The sequence below is a fragment of the Marmota marmota genome, unplaced genomic scaffold (assembly GCF_001458135.2).
Source record: "Marmota marmota marmota unplaced genomic scaffold, marMar, whole genome shotgun sequence".
Classification (NCBI taxonomy): domain Eukaryota; kingdom Metazoa; phylum Chordata; class Mammalia; order Rodentia; family Sciuridae; genus Marmota; species Marmota marmota.
The window spans coordinates 5421794-5441635 of NW_026000138.1; the positions used below are offsets into that span (position 1 = coordinate 5421794).

A 19842-nucleotide genomic window follows, 5' to 3' on the forward strand; every position below is an offset into this window, starting at 1 on the left:
TACTGGCCCTGGCTGTGCGCGGCCGCGCAGGTGGCGGCGCTGGCGGCCTGGCTGCTCGGCAGGCGGAACTTGTAGGAACGCGGGGCTTCTTGGTGGGGCCAGAGCCGAGACCCAGCCGGATCGAGCAACAGGTACGCTAGCGACCGAGCAAGCAGAGCCAGGGCGCGGCAACTGGGCACTGCATACGCGGGCCTGGCCCGGGAGCGGGAGAATGGCAAGTTGGGCTTTCTTCTCTTACCCTCTTTTTTCTTCCTCTGCTCTTTTCTCTCTCTTACAAGGATCTTCGTCACCCTCTCCTACCTAGTCCCCATCCGTCCATACAAGTAAGGTCCACCGTTTCTGTCCCTATCTCTTGGTCTTAAGTGCACCTTGCCACTCTTTCTAGCGCGGTGGCCTTAGGAGGACTTAAGCCTCCAGAATTCCCACCAGCCCCACAAGTATACACACGATGCGAGTCTAAAGTGCACTTGCTGTAAGAACATGATTACAAGCCACGCCAAGTGTTATTATGTATTGGGGTTTCAAAACAGGTCTCCAGGCCCCTTCCAACATCTCTGCCCTCTTCAGAGCCCCCTGCCATTCCTAAGTCGCCCTGTCTCCATCACTTCTACTCTCAATCACCTTTCCAGTGCCTGGAAAGTGTCACTTGGCAATTTTCCGTCACCCTGCTAACGTGGTCGCTCCTTTTCTGGAGAGGTGTCCAATTTAAGGAGCTTGGCCACCTGTAACCAGACGGTTGTAGCTGCTATAAGGAGAGGCCCTGGAAGTCGGACGGAATATGAGGTTCTTAGGGAAACTCCAAGTAGCTTTAATAAGAAAGTATTTATTGAGCTTCTGGGTACTCTGCAGTTCAGGGTGGGGATGTTTTGAGAGCATCTAGGCTAGGCACTTGCCAGGGGTGGAAGTGGGTACTGAGTGTCCAGTGTGCTTGGTGTTAGAGAATTGTACCAGGCCCTTGGGGTGGGGGCAGTTATTGAGCACTAGCTGTGCGCCTGGCACTGTGCTAGGGCTTGGCGGGGTGGGAGGTGGGGGCAGAAGTGTTCAGGATCGTCTTTCCAGGCTCTGGAGTTGGGAGGAACGCTGCAGAGAATGGGGGTGGAGAGAATCAGACTGAGCCAGCCTAGTTGAGCCAAGGGGCAGAAGGTGAAGATTAAAGGTGAGATGGCCAGCAGCACCGGATGCCCGGCCCACGGATGCACAGCTCTGTGGTCTGGGCTGATCCCCAACGCGCACAGACACCTTAGGAAGCTGGCGGGGCGCCCGCAGGCGAGGCTCGGGCGTCTGCGCCCGTCAGGGAGAGGCGGCAGCCGGAGCGTGGGGGGTGGCAACGCCCGGGGAGCTGCGGGGGTGCGCAGGGTGTGAGCCGGGAGCGCGGGCGACAGATGTCGCGTGGGCCCGCGCAGCCCGGGCGCTGGCGAAGAGAAGTGCGCGCTTTGGGCCGCTCTCCTCGCGGCTCCCGGGCGCCGGAGCTCCCATCCGCGTTTCCCCTCGCCTTTCTCCCCTCAGGCCAGAAGGGCCAGACTGGGGCCGCGGAATCCCAGGGCCCAGACCAACATTTTGGATCCTATGCAGGGGGAATAGAAAAAGGGAACCGAGCGACAGATTTGAAGGCCAAATCATGTAATTTTGCAAAAGAAAAAGCAACAGGCAAGGAGACCAGGAAAAGGAAGGTTCGGAACCTGGAGAAAAGAAGACGTTGTCTGAAGAAAAAGTCACAACTGGAAAAAGGAGAAGGAAAGATGGGAGGGGAGGAGACTAACAGAAATGGGGAAGGGGCTTTGGTTCTTGGGTTACAGGTGGGATCTCAGAAGCGCTCACTTTCAGGGACCAGGTGGTGCTGGCAGTCGGGCGCCCCACCCAGGAGGCAGGGGACTCCGGCCAGGGCCTGACCGTGTGCCTACGCGGGTGTTCATGAGTATTGGGGTGTGGGTGTCACCCAAGAGAAGGCTGCGGGGCGAGCCCCGTGCGCTCGCGTGCGCCCAGACGCGGTGGAGAAGTTGGAAAACTGCGGCCCACGCTGCAGGGGAGGGGTGACAAGGAGTTTCGCTAGTGAGTAGCGTTGTACGAGGGTCAGCAGGTAAGTGTAGCGGTGGAGTCTACTTGACCATCCTCACTCTGTTTCTGTGCCAGTTAGTTGCGTGCTGTTTCCTGACTCTGGGCCACGTCCTCCCTACACCCATCTCTGGATTGCCCTAGCACCTGCTGTGCCCCGCTGCAGCGTCTGCAGGAGCCACACCCTGCAGGGTTCTCCTGCCTATAGTGCCGTGACCCCACCCGGCTTTCCTCCAGCGCTGCCCTCTCCCGCTCTTCAGACACCAGTAGATTGTACATCACCCCCTGCCGGGGCGGAGTCCAGGAATCCCCCCATTTTTGGGTTCCAGGTCTCTCCCTTCCACCTACATCCCGACCTCAGGCTGAGTGCAACTCTGGCCTTCCTGGTACTGAGGCTGAATTTTTTCAGTCTTTTCCCAGGTCCAGTATATTAGGTAGAAGTGAAAAGAAATTCATGGAAGAAAGACCATTTGTTGACTTCTGTGCTCAATGTAGGGTGCTCTCTCCACTTTCCCTATACTGGTGGAGAGGTTGGGACATCACACCCTACCTGGATGCCTCAGGGAGTCTTGTATCTGCCACAGAGGGCAGGAACCACTACTTCCAATTCTCTTGGGTTTAAGGGTGAGTTTAGCTATTTGCAGAATCAGTAGGTCCGACATACCTGTTCTGGACTCTTTTGTGAGCCGGAGACACTGTTCTCAGAAGCCATCATTAAAAACAACAACAAACAGAAACAAATCTCAGAGACTCAGTTTTCCCATTCATAAAATGGGGACAATAATAGCATCTGTACATTTTGCATTTCACATGTTCCTTTCCCAAAGTAGTCGACATTTAACCACTGTCATTGCTGGGGATTCCACACCATTCCTCCTGTCCTGTATAGGTGCCAGACAGGTTAGGATGGTAAAATGGTTTAAAGCACGGGTTTAGGGACCAGAAGCAAATGGACTAAAGTGTCCAGCCAGGGCTGGGGGTGTCACTTAGTGGTAGAGCCCCTGCTGAGAGGCCCTGAGGTTGATCCCTAGTTTTGCTTTAAAAATAAATAAATAAAAATGAAAAAAAGGAATTGCCCAGTTGCTTGCTGGCAGTGTGGCCTTGGGAAAGAGCTATTGCTTCATTGAATCCCTCTGTAAACTAGAGCTGTGCTCTTCCAGGGTTTTTTTGGCCGATGCAAGAACACTCATTAAAAAGTGTCCAGTACAGAGCCTGGTTCTTAGTTCACGGCTTGGCTTGAATTGAGGCTTGAAGTCCTACTGACTTCAAGCGGGAACCTGAGACAGAGAGCGTCCACCTGATTGAAAACTGGAATTGGGATTTCTGTCTTTGGGGACCGCAGGACCCCTTACCTGCCCCCTACCACAGGACTTGGGGGCTGCCAGGAAAGAGAAGATAGCTGGGAGTGTGGGGGGGTACATGGTGAATTCCTGCACTTGTGAGATTCCCTTTCTGAGGGTGCCTGGGGAGTGTCCTCCCAGGCTGGGGAGGCTGGGAGCAGGACGGGTATGATTTAACCAGTCACTGGTCAAAGATTGGGAGAAGAACAAAAGAGGCTTTCTAGTGTGCTGGCGTGGGAGGGAGGGAGGGAGAAGCCCTGGAAGGGAGAGGGAATGGAGCCCAGGAATCTGCCTGGGAGAGGGGGCTGGAGTAGGCAGACCCTGCCTTGGGACCTGGGGAAAAGGAGAAAGGGGGACTCGGTGGCCCCAGAGGAGACGTGGTCAGTGGCAAGGAAGATAATGGCCCCGGCAGGAGTCTGCTTTAATGAATTAATGAAGGGCTGGCCCGCCAGCCAGACAAGCTAACTGGTGCTTGGCAGGTACTTTGGGGATTAAGTGGTTAAACCTGGAGGCACGACCCGCAGGCTTCCCTCCCAGCCCGGCACCCCTGCCAGGATTACTTTTAGCACTTGAAAGCTTGGGCTTCTGCTTGGCCAGGGGTGAGCGCCAGCCTGCAGGAGGACAGCTGTTAGGGGAGGCACCCCCGGGAAGGGGCCAGATGTGCAGGACCGTGGCAGCCTTTCTGCCACATGGCTGCTGTCTGGAATCATCCACTTGCCCACTGAGAGGCCTCAAGTTCACAAGTGACTGAGCTGTGGATGTAAAAACAGCCCCCACTGAGGGACAATTAAATACGCTCTTAGATGTGGGCTGAGTGGATTTGGCCATGGCTCCTTCTAGGTTTTGAAACGTCAGCTTTTCTGATCTACTTTGGGAGGCAAGAAAGGGAACGACTTGTGCTTGTGTGATAGGGTTTCACGGGATCCTAGAGCTACCCCATAGTGTCCCTAGCCCCTGGTGACTTCCTTGTCACTGGTACACAACTATGTGCTGGAAAAAAAAAATCACTCAGAAACTAGGCAAGACTGTTTTCTGTCCCTGCCCCCTGCATAGAATGGACACCCTCCAGCCCTGGGCCTTGTGCATGACAGACAAGCTCTACTACTGAGCCACATCCTTGGCCCTAAGATAATTCTTATTTTTCCCCCAATTCAGCTTCTTGCTCTTACTCAACTATGAATAGTCAACTATTATTATTGCAGTGCTGGGGACCGAGCGCTCCAGCATGCCAGGCAAGGGCTCCACCACTGAGCTATACCCCAGCCCTCAACTATTAGTTAATGAGTGCCTACTGTATGCAAGGCACTGTAGATACAGAAAGGAACAAGATATTGAAGCCCTGCTCCCATGGCCCATGTAATTTAGTGGAAAGAGAAATAAATAGTACATAAAGCTTGTTCTGTTTACTATTATATAATGAATTACTCCAAAACTTAGGGGCTTCAAAGGGTCATTTTATTATGCTCATACATGCTATAGGCTGGGAATCTGGTCAGGACATATCGTCAGGGGTTCCATAGTGTGACTCGTCCCGTTGCAGAATGACTGGGGGCTGCACTTGAGACTGGGTGGCAACTTTATTTTCATGTCTGGCTGTTGTTGCTGGGAGGCAGCTGGTGCTGATAATCAGAGCCTCGTATAGTCTGGGCTCCCTCACAGAATGGTGGCCCTTAAGATTGGATTCTGAGATGGTGATTCAGAACTTCAAGAATAAGTGACCAGGGAGGGGAACCAGGTGAAAGCTGCTTTGCTTTCCTGACACAGCTTTGGAAGTCACTTTAGTTAGAAGCAAGTCATAAGCCAGGCCAGATTCAAGGGGAGGGATTAGACTCCGGGCCTTGAAGAGTAGCAAGGTTCTAGAATAGTATGTGGGACAGGAAATACTGTTGTGGCCATCTTTGGATTATGTAATATAACACAGAGATAATTTCAAGAAATACTGAGGGTTGTAAAGGTGATCTGTGATGATAATGTAGTAGAGTACCTGCTGAGTCCTGGGGGAGTGAGTACCACCTTGGGGAGGAACTGGGGAAGTAATGGTCTTGGGTAACAAGGAGGAGCTGGCCTTGATTAGAACTGGAAGAAAGATGTTCTAGAACAATAGCAAGTCCAGTAGCCTGGAGGTGAGCCTTCACATTGTGTATTTTTTAAAATATTTATTTATTTTTTCTGCCCTAAACTGGTGCCCCTGCTATTGAGTAGGGGGAATCTCTGTTTTGGCCCATGTCAGTAAAATGTCTCCTTAGATTACTACTGGATGACCAGAGAAGAAGGACACTCTTCAACCTTCCCGCGTGGAGAAAATGGGCTTCTCCAAGATGGCTGCCTCATAGCGCTCTGCTCCCATGATCCTTTGCTCCCTAAGTCAGAGACTTACATTTCTCTGGAAAACTTCCTGTAATATTCTTTTTTAAAGGAACTTTTTTCTTGATGACCAAAAAATTACAAGTTCATGGTCAACTATTTAGAAAATGTTGAAGAGAAGAAAATTGTAGTCTTGTCTCCAGAGAAAGGAGGTCTGGCTTTGAGCAGAGGGTCTGACAGCAAAAGATTCCTTGCCTTTGTGTAAAGACCAAAGAGCTTCTGAGCTTCCCATTGGACCCGACTTGACTCTTTCATGGTGCGATTTTCTGACTGCCACCTGATGGTGATACCAGGGACTGTCTACCTGGGACTCTATTACCTTAAGCCTACACATGTTAAGCACATGTTAAGCACGTGCTCTACCCCCAGGCAGTTTGGAATATGGTGCACCCTTTTCAGGCTGGGTGAGAACTGTGGGACCCTGGTTCCTCCACTCACCTTCCTGGACCGCCATTGCTGAGAGAGGCTCCCTAGAAACCCTCATATCCCCAAAGCAGACGTTGGCGAGTTAACGAACCAAACAGGAAATCCGTTAGTCTGCAGCTTTACTGGGCTCGTTCTCTGAAGGTTGCAGTGTTAAGTGGGATAAATACTGTATTATACTGTGTTTTGTTTTATTTATTTGTTTATTTTGGTACTGGGCATTGAACCCAGGGGCACTCAACCACAGAACCACATCCCCAGCCCTTCTTAATTTTTTATTTAGAGACAGAGTCTCGTTGAGTTGCTTAGGACCTTGGTAAGTTGCCAAGGCTGGCTTTGAACTCACGATCCTCCTGCCTCAGCCTCCCGAGTTGCTGGGATTCCAGGTGTGTTCCAAGCACCCAGCTGTATTTTGCATTATTTAAATGGTATATGCTAGATAATTTGAAAATGTTTCATGAGAAAGCAGTTTCCTGGAAGCAGTTTGCCTCCCCTACCTTTTTATAATCACATTACCTTGGACTTGGGGTGTAGCTCTGTAGTACAAAAGGTGCTTACATGTACGAGTCCCTGAGTTCCATCCCCAGCACCAAAAACATACTTCTACTAATTAAAAAAAAAAAAACACTTTCTTTTGAGAAACAATTTCTACTTTGAAATCATATCAATAAAAGATGTCTATGCACTTATGTCTCTTGTCTCTTTTTTTGTGGTGCTGGGACTGAAACCTGGGGCCATCCACATGTTAAGCAAGTGCTCTACCCCCAGGCAATTTGGAATTCTTTTAATAAAGATCTGCATTCAAATTTAAAAAAAAAAAATTGTAGCGATTGGTTTTATCTCACTCTCTACAGGTGTATTTCTTTCTAATTTAAAACAATGGATAAGTACTTTAGCAAATAGATAAATACATTATCACATAAACTGACTTTACAGATTATAGGTGTGCACCGGACTTTTTCAGTATAGAGGGTCCCTCAGTATCCGCAGGGCATTGGATCTCCTTGGTGACCAGCATCTAGACGTGCTCAAGTCACTTATACAGAACGGTGTAGTCTTCATACATAACCTACACATATCCTCCTGTGTCCTTTAAGTCATTCTAGATCACTCCTAATACCCAACACCATGTCCATGCTATGCAAATAGTTGTTAACTGTGCTGCTTAGGAATACTGATAAGAAAAACGTCTGTGTATGTTTCGCACAGATGCAGTTTTTTTTTTTTCTGAATATTTTCAGAAATGTTTAATTTTCAGAAGGTTGGTTGGAGTTGCCGGGGCACGGGGTTCTGCCTGTTTTCTCTGGAAAACTTCCTGTAATATTCTTTCTTTACAGGGACTTTTTTCTTGATTACAAAAAAAGTTAAAAGTTCATGGTCAACTATTTAGAAAATGTTGAAGAGAAGAAAATTGTAGTCCTGTCTCCAGAGAAAGGAGGTCTGGCTTTGAGCAGAGGGTCTGACAGCAAAATATTTTTTCTGGACACCCTTCATAAGAGGTGGCACTATTGGGCCATTACAACATTTATGTCCACTGTTCTTGGGCATTTAGACTGGTGAAGGCCTTCCTTGTGGCTAACTGTACACAGCAAGAGTCATGTTTATGAGATATCCCCTGGATGATTTTTCTAAAAATGCTCACAAGTGCCACTTTGATAGAGAATGTGAATGTCCTTACATTACAAAGGTTGTCCAGAAAGTATAAGATGGTGGTAAAGATTCAAAAGCGCTTTCTAGACCCACACTGTCATTCATGCCATCTCTCGTCCGTGGCTGTGGCCTGTGTACATAACGGGCCTGTTGGCTGGGCTCCTGAACTGGCTGTCACTCTCTCAACTGTGTCCGTGGAACGTTCTTCCAGGACTGCTCCTCTAGCCAGCATGCGAGGTGGAGGACTCCTAGCACAGCTTTGGGGGAAGGCTCCAAGTCTCAGTGGGCAATGTCACCACGGCTTGGAGAGATTCCCCGCCTTCTGGTCACCAGGGGAGCAGGAGTCATGTTTATGAGATATTCCCGAATCCAGCTCTTGGCACTTACTGAGTCCTGTAGGATGCCATCAGACGGATGATGGAGGCACTTCGAGTGGCTTTTGAGGGGAGTGTCTTTGCGGGTGGATCCCTGCGGTGGATTCAAGAAGAGGTTCTGTTTTCCTCGACTTAAAATACTATCCGTTGGCAGACCACGGGGCCTAAATCTGGAGTCAGAAAACTGAATCACTGATAACTGTTTATTTTGTTCACCCCAATTTTATGCTCCATCAGATACGGCTGCCATCTGCCATTTATGAGTGGTGTGACCTTTAGCAAGTCCCTTTGCCTCCTGAGCCTCAGTTTCCTCCCCTGGGGACTGGGAATCCTGATAGTGCATTGGGAGGGTCTCGTCATAGAGAACCTGGAGCAGCTTCACGAGACCTGGCCCTTTCCACTCCCGTGACTGGGCGGTGAGCTCCCAGTGCACAGGAAGCGGGCTGCGATGGGGTCAGTGCGGTGCGAGCTGTGTCACAGGGGTTCTGAGGATGTTGAGGGTCAGCTCAGGATGTGTGTTGTCCCTTTGTGGTTTTAAGTGGCGCTCATGGGCCCATGTTCATGGCATGGACAGGAGCTCCAGGGGCTTCTCTGAGCCTCTTGCTTCAAGCAGATGCTACTTCTGCCTCCCCGTGATTTGTGACCCTCCAGCAGCTGGGCGAATAGCTGCGTGGTGTACCATGGCTTGGAGGGACCCAGTCTTCTTATTTGGTCATTACTCCAGGTCAGGGCTCCCGTCCTGGGCAGCACAGGCCTCTAAGTCCTGTAAGGATGCAATCCATCATGTCTGTTTTGTCCCTGTCTGGGTCCCCGTGTCTGGGGGCATGGTGACTGGCCCAGAGCAGGCATTCCCTAACTATGGAACGAAGGAATGTGGGCAATCCCATAAATGATATCAACAAAATTGACTGATGACATATTCCTCTTCTTCCGCCTATTAAAAACCATGGTTTGGGCTCAATTCTCAAAAGATCTGTGTCCCCAAAAGGTCACGGTTCTAGAAACATCGCTAGAGTTAGGTAAGACATTAGGGCCCATCTAACCCACCCCCCTCACCTTGCAGACAGGGAAACGGAGGCCCAGAGGTAGCTCCTGAGGCTTGTGCCAAGGAGGGCTTAAAAGCCAGCTGACCCTAAGAGCGTCCCAGCGTTTAGGGCTGAGGTTGAAACCAGTCCTTTCCCAGGTGACTGTGGCTTGAGTTGTATTCGACTTGCATGTTTTTCTTTTCTTTTCTTTTCCTCCAATACTTAAAAATCAGACAGTCTCAAGTAGAAACCTGTATTTCCAGTTTTTCTCGAGTCTGCATTCCCCTGGCAGGCTGGACATGAGTGGCCCCCTTAGATGAGACGAACGTTCTGGTGTCCCAGGTGCATTTTACGGGGCTCAGTGCATTTCCTACATGACCCCTGACTTCAGGGATCACCTACCAGACCTTCCTTGATACACACACCCACACGTGCATCCTATTTGAAGCACATGACTTCATCTGTTTCTCCTGCTGTTGCCTCCAGTAGAAGCAGGTTGTTGAGATGGTACCATGTCAACACAGAAAGCTTTTGTTTATCCTTGTTCATGTTCATATATATATATTTGGTACTGAGGATTGAACCCAGGGGTGCTCAACCACTGAGCCACATCCCCACCCAACCCCCCTTTTAAAATATTTTACTTAGAGAAAGGGTCTTCCTGAGTTGCTAGGTGCCTTGCTAAGTTGCTGAGGCTGGCTTTGAACTCAAGATCTTCCTTCCTTAGCCTCCTGAGCCACTGGGATTATAGGCGTGCACCACAGAGCTTGGCCCATTTTCTAAATAGCATAAACCAGGTTGCAGGGAGCACTCTTGTTTGGATAACTTTGCAATCGAAAGGCAAGGTTTCTAGAGGCAGAACGCAGGACCCAGGCAGGAGCATGCTCAGGGGCTGCAGGTGGGCGGGAGAGCCTCTACAGACCTCTTCAGAGCATCTGAAACCCATTCCACTGGGTTCCGTGCTGGGCTGAGCTACTTCTTCCCAACTCTGAAGGCTAATTCCTGTGAAAGTCAAATTAGTCTGACACTCAAGGCCCATCTGCCATGATTTTGTAGTGAGTAGCAGCCCGGAGTCCTTGAGTCTCTCCCTAGACTTCAAGGAATCAATTCTGTTCACGGGTAGCACTGAGAACTAGTTACTGGTAGCAGGGGGCTGGGCAAAGGGGAGCAAATACTTCTTCCAGAGGCTGCTGAAGGGGCTCTTCCTTTCTCTACCACCCAAAAGGTCATTTGCTTTTTTCAATCCCCTTAGCACAGTCTCCTTGGCTTCCTAACTGGCCAGCACGAGTGTCCCTTACTAAAGTGACATCATGGACTAGTGCAGTCTGCACGGGCAGCTTGCCCCCCAGTTCTTGGGCACTGGGAATGCTGGAACTGCCCCGTTGAGGTCAACCTGCTGGAACCAAAGATGAAAGAACTGGGGGCGGCCACCTGTGTTCCTTCGTGCACTCACTCACCGACACTCAGCAGGTATTGAATTTAGCATCTACTGTGCCCTGGGCTCTGGGGACAGCATGGTAGGAGAAGGGGAAAAGGACACCCTGTCTGTAAATGCATAGAAACACCTGCTGCCTCTGGGCGGGGGGCGGGGTTTGAGAGGGCGCAAAGGGGACTTTGGTATTCTTTTATGTTGCCTGAATGTGTAATTTACTACTTGGGCAAATAACAATAAGAGCAAAAAAGATATTTTAAAAAAATTTTAAATGGGGCCACTTAGCAGGGAATCCAAGAGTCCCGAGTCTTCTTGGATGCAGGAGGGAGGGGTGCGCCTCCTGCCCATCTGGGGCTGCGGGGGACCTCCCAGGTAACACAGCCTCATCGCTGCAGCCCAGGGGGCAGGACCTGGGGTGTGCACGGTGCTCCCTCCCCTTCCACATGGTGGGTGAAGAGTGGAAACAGGAACATTTTCCCAAGACAATTCATGAATCTCTCCAGTGATGAGCTGTGCTTGTGAGTCAGCATCTGAGAAAGTTCTTTATGAGCCAAGTTTGAAAGGACATATCCCAGGAGCAGAGCAGTGGCTCACAGGGATTGGCAGACTCGATGGTTAACAAACAGTTTCAGCCGAGATGCAGTGGTGCTCGCCTGTCATCCCAGCGGCTTGGGAGGCTGAGGCAAGAGGATCATGAGTCCAAAGCCAGCCTCAGCAATTTAGTGAGGCGCTAAGCAACTCAGTGAGATCCTGTCTCTAATAAGATACAGAATAGGGCTGGGGATGTGGGGATGTGGCTCAGTGGTCGAGTGCCCCTGAATTCAATCCCTGGCACACCCCACCACCAAAAAAAAAAAAAAAAAGAATCGGCCATCATCCTGTCTCAGCCGTTCCGGTGGGTCTGTGTCTTTCTATGGCACATGTTTAACTTGTGGATCTCGGCTGCTACTGATGACCTCATGGGTTGTTCCAAATTGCTGTGGTTGCAGATCAAGCTACAGGGATCCTCCTGTGCCCGTTCATGTGACTAGTTCTGTGCGCTGGATCCCTGGCCTAGGGTATGCAACTCGAGATCCCTCCAAAAGACCTTGGTGGGAATATGTTACGTGGTGTCCACAGTGTGGGAACGTATGCTCCTACGCCGGGGTGTTTCCTAGGCTCACGTCTGACCTACAGTAAGTGGGTTCTAGAGTCTGTCCATTTAGCAGCCCAGGACTGTTTTGGATACATGTCCCCCATTGTGTTAAAGGCTTGATCCCCAGTCAGCAGTGCTGTTGGGATGTGCTGAAACCTCTAAGAAGTGAGGCCTAGTGAGAGGTTTTCTGGTCATCAGAGGTGTGCCCTTGAAGGGGACACTGGGACCCTACCCCTTCTTTATCTCTTTTGCTTCCTGACCACCATGAGGCAAGCAGGTTTGCTCCATCACACATTACCCACCTTGCCACGGGCCCAAAGTGACGGGGCCAATCCATCAGCCCTGTAAATCTGTGAGCCAAGATAAACCTTTCCTCTTTATGAGTTGGTTATCTCAGGTATTTTGTTATAGTAACAGAAAGGTGACTAACACACCCAGGAAGTACTTGGCCAGATTCACGGCAGGCTCAATGACTTACAGGTTGGGAAATTGAAATCAATTTCTGGTCTTACCTAGCTTTGTATGAAAACACCATTACTTTGGGGAATGTAGTAGATCATAGCTTTAAAAATAGTTTATCTCCTCTGCTGAGGCCATTGTTATTTTCCTTTCATCATGTGTGTTCAATGAACATATCCAACACAACTTCAGTTCCTCCAACTTTCTGATGTAGGTTCTTGCTCACCATGGCCCTCTGAGCCATGCTTCTCTCTGCCCACATCTTGCTTGGTCCCTTCCCCACCTGAACGACCCCTCCTTCTTCCAAATATGGAGAAAAATACATATGTGTATCTTCAAATGTATGCAAATCCTGCATCCTCTCTGAACCTTCCCTGGTGAATGCAACCCCCTCCTGACTTCTGGGCTGTACATACACCTGCCAACTCTGGTCATTTATAGTACTGGCCTCTGGCTTGTTATGTCTTCCCTGGTAAGACTGGAGGCAAATTGAGGGCAGACACCTGTCTTCTCCAGTGCAGAGAACAATGCTTAGCACCCAGTCACCATACTCAGTGGCTCTTAGTAGTTGCTCAATAAACATTCCTTTGCTCCCTCCATCCCTCCTTTGTCTGTAGCTGGGCTTCAGGCAGTATACTCCTCAGGGTTCCATTGACTTTCATTCCATAGATTTGTGGCTAGAAAACCAACTGAGAATTTTAGGTGGCTGGCAAAAGCTAGGTTTTTAAAAATTATTTATTTATTTATTTATTTTAGTTGTAGTTGGACACAAATACCCTTATTTCACTTATTAATTTTTATGTGGTGCTGAGGATCGAACCCAGAGTCTCACACATGCAAGGCGAGCGCTCTACTGCTGAGCCACAACCCCAGCCCCAAAAGCTAGTTTTCATAAACTAAGTCAAAGGTGTCTCTCCATTGTGCTAATTGACGTCCCTGAGTGTTCTTTGAAAATAGAAGGTGGCTACCCAGGAAGCAGGAGTCCTGTGGTGCTCATGTCCTCCAGAGGTTGAAGGGGAGTTTGAGAAGGGGCGGGTTGGGAGGACTTTTGCTTCCACCTGAGCAGGTCTGAGGTCTGAGGTCACCAGTCCTGGTGACTGTCAGCTAATGTCGGTGGTGGGAACCACGTGTGTATGATTCACCTCTTTCGTGCAGTCAGATGGATTAGTCAGTATCCAAGTCAGAGGTAGAGGTGTCCCCGAATGGAGTCATCAGAGAGTTTAGCAAGGGTTCCAGGGGAAAGATGTGCACAGGGTTTAGGACAACAGCAGAGATGACGCAGCACCCCAGGGTGGTGACAGAGGGGAGCTGGTATCTCTCTGCAGAACAGGACCTGGAGCTGGCAGGGGCTGTGGCCAATCTGTGACCCACCGAAGAGAGTCAGGGAACGAACAGCCAGGATCTCACCTCCCACTTGTGCCTTCTATTGGCCAAACCCAGTGGGAAGCCAGAGGCCAGAGGCACTTCTTGGGACAGAACTGTACAAGTCAACTAGGGGAATTTTTCTACCCTGGAAGTAATCAAGTGGCCGCTCTCTGTTTCTTTCCTGTCCCACTCAGTCTGTGTTACTCACATGGAACTTATTCTACCTGCTGAAGAGTAGTGTGGGGGACATTTTTAAATCTCCCCTGATAATTTGTAACCATAAAAATCTACTATTTTTTTTGGGGGGGGCAGTGCTAGGGATTGAACCCAGGACTTCATGCATGTTAGGCAAATACTCTACCACTAAGCCACATCCCCAGCCCCAAATCCACCATTTTAAGGCATCCAAGTCAGTTTTTAGTGTATTCACAGAGTGGTGCCACCATCCCCACCATCAATTCCAGATATTTCCTATTCCCTTAAAAGAAATCCCACACCCATCAGCATTCACCCCAGCCCTAAGTAGCCACCATTCTACTGGCTGCCTGCAAAGATTTGTCTGTTGTGGACGTTTCATACAAATAGAATCACACAATAATTATTCTCCTGTATCTAGCTTCTTTCACTCGGTAGGATGTTTTTAAGGTTCATATCCATCTTGGAGAAAGTATCAGTAATGCTTCATTCCTTTTTTATGGCCAAGTAATATTCCTCTGCATGGATAGACCACATTGCGTTTATCCATTCATTAGTTGACGGACATTGGGGTTGTTTCCAGTTTTTTGGAGATGATGCATAATGCTGCTATGAACATCTGTGTGCAAGTTCTTGTGGCCATATATTTTCCCTGGTCTTGGGTACGTGCTGGTTTTCCTGCCCTGCCTGGCGTGTTCATTTTCTTATCTGGATAAGTTCCCCGACACCTTTCAATCCTCAGCAGGGGCCTGCCTTTTTCTATGGGGGGACTTCTCTGACTCCCCTTCTCTCTCATGAGCTGCCTGCCCCCTGGTCTTTCATAGCTCATGTCTCCCCATATGGTCCCTGTCCTTTACACAAGACTGTATTATCAGTTTGTCCCCCAGCTCCCTGTCGGCCTCTGAGCCCCTCAAGAGCAGGGGCAGGCATGATTTGGAAGGGATGAATGAGAGGGCAGAGACTGTCCCCAGCTCTGCTTTGAGAAGGAATCTATGTAGTGAATAGGTGAAGCAAAATATGGCATCGTGGCTCTTGATTCTTTTTTTTTAAAATTTCAGAAGATGCCAATGTAAATACCCAGGTCTGCAAACAGAGCCGGATGTGGACATGCAAACGTCTGTTTCCCTCAGGCTGCGACGTGGGCAGCGATTCTAGTGGGTGGATGGGGGTGGGGACACGACTTTCCTCCCAAATCCCAGCTTCCAAAGGAGCAGCTCCCCTCCCCCTCTGACATCTGGGGCCCGCGGTGCAGAGGCCCGCGGTGCTGAAGTCACCGGCGGCAGCTGTCTGCACTGACGAAATACAATTCTTCTGATTTCTGCAGGTTGGCGTAACCCTGCGTCCTTGGTGAAAGCTGCTTCCCATTTTCCTGAGGGGGAGCCCAGAGCTTGACATGCCGCCGTCGGCGCTTGGAGAAGGAAGAGGAAGATAAAGAGAGCATCTGGAGCGCAGCGGGACACGGGACGGGACTGGGGACGCCCTTGGGAAGCCCAGCTGCAGAAACAGACACCCCAATGCTATTTATGATATAGCTCTATATATACAAAAAAAAAGAGAGAAAAAAATATGAATATTCCGTATCAGTGCATGCCTTGTCTAGGACGTGGTCCCCTCCCTTTGGACACCTCGGATGTGAACTCTGATACTTGGTCATGTCTGGGGCACCAGAAGACAGATGCCTGCTTCTGTGTATCTAGGAAATTTGCAAAGACTGGTGGGAATTGGCCTCTGCCTTCACCAAATACCCCGGGGGGAAAAGATGATGATGGGGTTGGTTAGACAAAGCAAGTGAGGACTTGGGGCCAGTTTTGTAGGGACAGTCTGGGATACCTCCTTTTCTTGACACGTCCTAGCCTCTCTCTGTCCCTGTCTAGATAGGTCGCTAAGATCCCACTGTCACAACCAGAGAAATGGGATGTGTTTTCCCCCCCGGCTCCTTGCCAATCTGGTGTGTCTGGTGCTTTATTTCCATTTTGCAGGTGCTAAGTGTGTCCTTTCTGGTATCTCCATGATCTTCTGTAGACAGACCTGGAAGGCCAGGGCACGAGAGAGATTTCTATTTTGCTGTTTGGATTCTTCTCCCCCCCCCCCAAAGGCATGAGTTGTAAAAGTGCCATCTGAGAGTCTCTTTCTCCATGTGGGAGCCAATGCCCAGAGTTGCTTGAGGGCAAAGCCTGGGCTGCATTCATGACTGCCTGCTTGGGAGGACAGAAAGCTGGCCTCAGGTGCCACTTGGTGGCTGTCTCTTCCACCCCCACCGAAGTCTCCTAGGAATTCAGCCCCTGGCCTCCCCCACTCTCTAGGGGGATTCCAGGGCTTAGATTTTATGGATTTAAGAGCCAAGAAATGGCGACACTTCTGGTTGGGGGTGATTTATAAGCGAGGGACATTGGGAGAGGGAGTGGGTCATTTAAATGACATGTACCAGCATCTCACTGACTGTCAGAGGCCTGATTTCCTTCCCCCCACCCCTGGATAAGCTAACTATTCTCAGAAGTTTCTAGAAGGGCTAAAAACAGATGTGTGCTGGACTGAGACTTGGCTGCAAAGACTCTTTGGGGAGCCACAATTCCTTTTGTCTTTTATTTTTTAAAAAAACATCCAGCAAAAAACCAGGTATTATTCCCTGAGGCAGGCAGGGTCTCCCTGCCCCTCACCTGCCCTGTACTTGTCCTGGCTAATGATGAGGTGAAGGTTCCTGCCCGCAGACTCAGTCACTCTCCAAGGCTGGATTTGCAGGTCACTGCCCAGTGCCTAGAGATGGGGCTCCCATGGGCTGATTGGCAGACACCCCTGCAGTTCTAAGGAGCCAGTGCCGGGATCCATAGTCGTTAAGGTACATGGGACTGGAGTGACCCCCCCCCCATATGCCTGGCTGAAGGTTACTACCGGGTCCTTTACACAGCACGACCTGCAAGCAGAGAGCTGGGTTTCTTTCTTCTGATTTTTTTTTTTAAACTCATGCCTTATGCTTTTCTAAATAGCCCTTTAAAGAAAAATGCGGTTCAGAATGGCTGAAGGTGCAGGAAGCTCACACACACACACACACACACACACCAGCGCTACACTCGCAATGCAAAGCAAGCAGGCTGGTTTCTGGAACACTTGTTTCTCTCATCACTCCAACCTTCCCCCAGCAGAGGCTTGCAGGGGACCCTAGAGCAGGAAGGGCTGCAGAGGATAGAAGGGGACATCCCCATCCAGCCGGGAACTTAGAGAGGGGCAGGTTCCCTGGAATGGTAGGAAAGAGTTTCTGCTTGTGTTTGCTGACTTTCCCAGCCAGAGACAAGAATCCTAGCACACCCATTTTTTTTTTCTCTCCTTTTTTTCTGGGAATGGTTTCCATTCCTACAATTGTGTGCATCCGGTTCTCTGCTTCTTTGAGGCTGTACCTTCAAGGCTTCAGTAGGGGGACAGACTGACCCTGCATAGATCCAGGAAAAGGGTGAAAGGTCAGAGGATCCTTTTTTTTTTCTGACCCTGACTTGCCAGACTAGCTGACCACATTTCCCCTGGAGGACCCCAGACTCCAAACGCAGGGGCAGGCATTTGGGGCGATTTCCATTTCAATGAAGCCACATTGCTGAGAGAATGGGGCACCCACCGCCCCCCGTGGAGCTTTACAGCCAAGTCCCTTGTACATAGTCTCATGCATTATCAGAACCGGTGTCTTTATTGAATCCTGGCCTTTTCTTGCACATCATTAATTTGAGTGCACTTCTCCACTGCCCCGATTTTTGACAGGGGGTTGTTTTTAATGCTTGTTTTTATATGAGATTTGACTTCTTGATGGATCTTTGTATTAGGAAATTGAAGCATGATATATATATGTCTATAATGTCTCCACCGTCTCTCCTGTTGCATTACTTGGATTGCATGAGATAGTGGGATGGGATTTTGTTTTGTTTTGTTTTGTTTTCTACAAAAAAAAAAGAGAAAGAAATATTTCCACCGTGTGCGAAGGCTGGCACCAGCCCTCCCGTTCTCCCCCCCACCCCTTTCCTCCGGCTGCCAAGGAGCCATTGATTTTGATTAGCTTCACTGCAGAGCGTCTGTGAGGAGAGGGAAAGGGAGAGAGGGAGGGAGGCTTTGAAATAAATTTTAAAAAAGACCTCATATCGGGTTTCAGCAGACAGCAGTGTGTGAATGTGAGTGCGTGTGTGTGCGTGCGTGTGTGTGTGTGTGTGTGTGTGTGTGTGTGTCCGTGCAGAGCGGAGGGAGGCCTCTGAGATCATCGCTTAGGTAGCTCGCTGCATAATGAGCCAAGGGGCCGTACACCTCCTCCATCCTGGTCTCAGACGGCGGGGGGTCCAGGGGCCATAGGGGCTGAAGCCCCATGGGACTTCAACCTTCCAGATTCTCTTGTCACCCCATCCTCCCCCAGGCTCGTTTCAAATCTGAGGTTCCATTTTCTGTTCCTTGAGCATTGGATTCTTTGGGGAGCCCTCCCGAGCCCCCCCCCGTTGCTGACCCTGCTGGATGCTGTCCGTGGTCCTAGGCTGGGGGCCCTCTCCTAAAGGCAAGTCCTGTCCCCACCTGGATCCCTTCATTAGCACATGGGGGACTTCTCCATTTCTCCCAAGGGTCTTGTTTTCTTTTCTATTTTGATGAAAGGGGGGAAAAAAGGGTGGTTTAAACATTGCTGTCACAGAACAATGAAGCTGTGACTGATTTTACAATTCATGTAGCTGATCTCATGTTCTTCTAACTCTATTGTCACGTTTCTGACAGTGACAACATATCACTCTTCCTGCCCGTGAACTGGGGGGAGTCCCAGTGTACCCGCCTCCCATGCAAATATCTTTTGGGGACACTGCAGCACCCCAGTGGACATTCTGAGTATCCACTTGGGGGTAGAATCTGCAGGGACCAGCCCATAGGCTTTGTTCTTCTGTGGATTCCAATTTCCTTTCTGAAAGTTCCCTTAAGTGAACCTGAGGCAATGAGTCAGCACTCGGTCAGTAAGTTAAAGGGGACAGGCCAGACACTGTGGCCGAGTCCCACAGAAGCTGATCAGAAGCTCCACAGAGGGAGCAAGTTGATGTCAGCGTGTCAATTTTAAAACTTAAGCCAAAAGTTTATTTTTAACATTTTAATTGAATCATTCAACACATACTTTTGAGCATCTACAGTATGTTAGGTTGCAGAATTCCACCTCGGAAGACTGACTTACGGATCCTGCAAGGGCAGTCCTGCCTGGAACCAGGCCATTTGAAGCGCCCTTTCCAGTCTGGTCCACAATTTTTTTTTAAACAGATTTGTCAGGTCACCACTGTGACCCCAAGCTTTGCCGGCAGATTGTTCTATAGTATTTACTGTGCGCCACGCTACCAGCTGAAGGCGGTCAAGTGAAGCGGGCGACCTTGACTCGTTTCCCAGCATGAAGACTGGTCCTGGCTGCTTTATATCCTAGTCAGAGCTCTCCTTTGCGAAGCTTTTGCCACTACCAGGCACTGTGTGAAGTGCTTCCTGCACCTTTCCTCTGCGATCCCTCACACCCCCTCTGGCAGATTCTACAGCCAGGGAGCTGGAGCTCAGACAGGTGTGCAACTTAGCCTAAGGCCACCTGCATAGTGAATGGCTGAGTCAAGCTGGGACTCAAGTCTTGGCTTGGTCTGTGACCCCAAAGCCCATGAGCTACCTGCTCTGCTACTCTGGACCTTTTTGTGTGGTGCTGCTAGTTCAAGGGCAAGAACACATGTGGCCCTAGCAGGAAATCTGGGGATCTGACATAGGCCTGCTGTATAGTGTCATGCCTGGGGACATTTGAGACTAGAGGGGTGAGTGTGGAATTTTACTGACTCATTCCCCACCCTTTGTGTTCCTGTTTTCAGTGAGGTCCAGGGCCAGAGCATCTGACTCACAAGTAGGGCCTGTCTGAGGTTGTGAGAAGCTTCTCTCACCTCCCTCCTGTCCTCTGCCCAGGCCCCCTACTCCCCGCTGCTACCCCCCCCCCATCTTTTGCACTATGAATGTCAAGGAGCCTGTGTGTGTGGCAGGGATGGCTGTGAGGGTATTTGGAACCCAG

General features: G+C 49.9%; 1 long non-coding RNA gene across 1 annotated transcript; it reads left to right on the plus strand.

Moving 5' to 3' along the window:
• On the plus strand, positions 1-17794 carry LOC125611246. Its single transcript, XR_007341403.1, has 2 exons — positions 1-131; positions 15139-17794. It is a non-coding gene; the product is annotated as an uncharacterized LOC125611246 (long non-coding RNA).
• The last annotated feature ends 2048 nt before the right edge of the window (positions 17795-19842 follow it).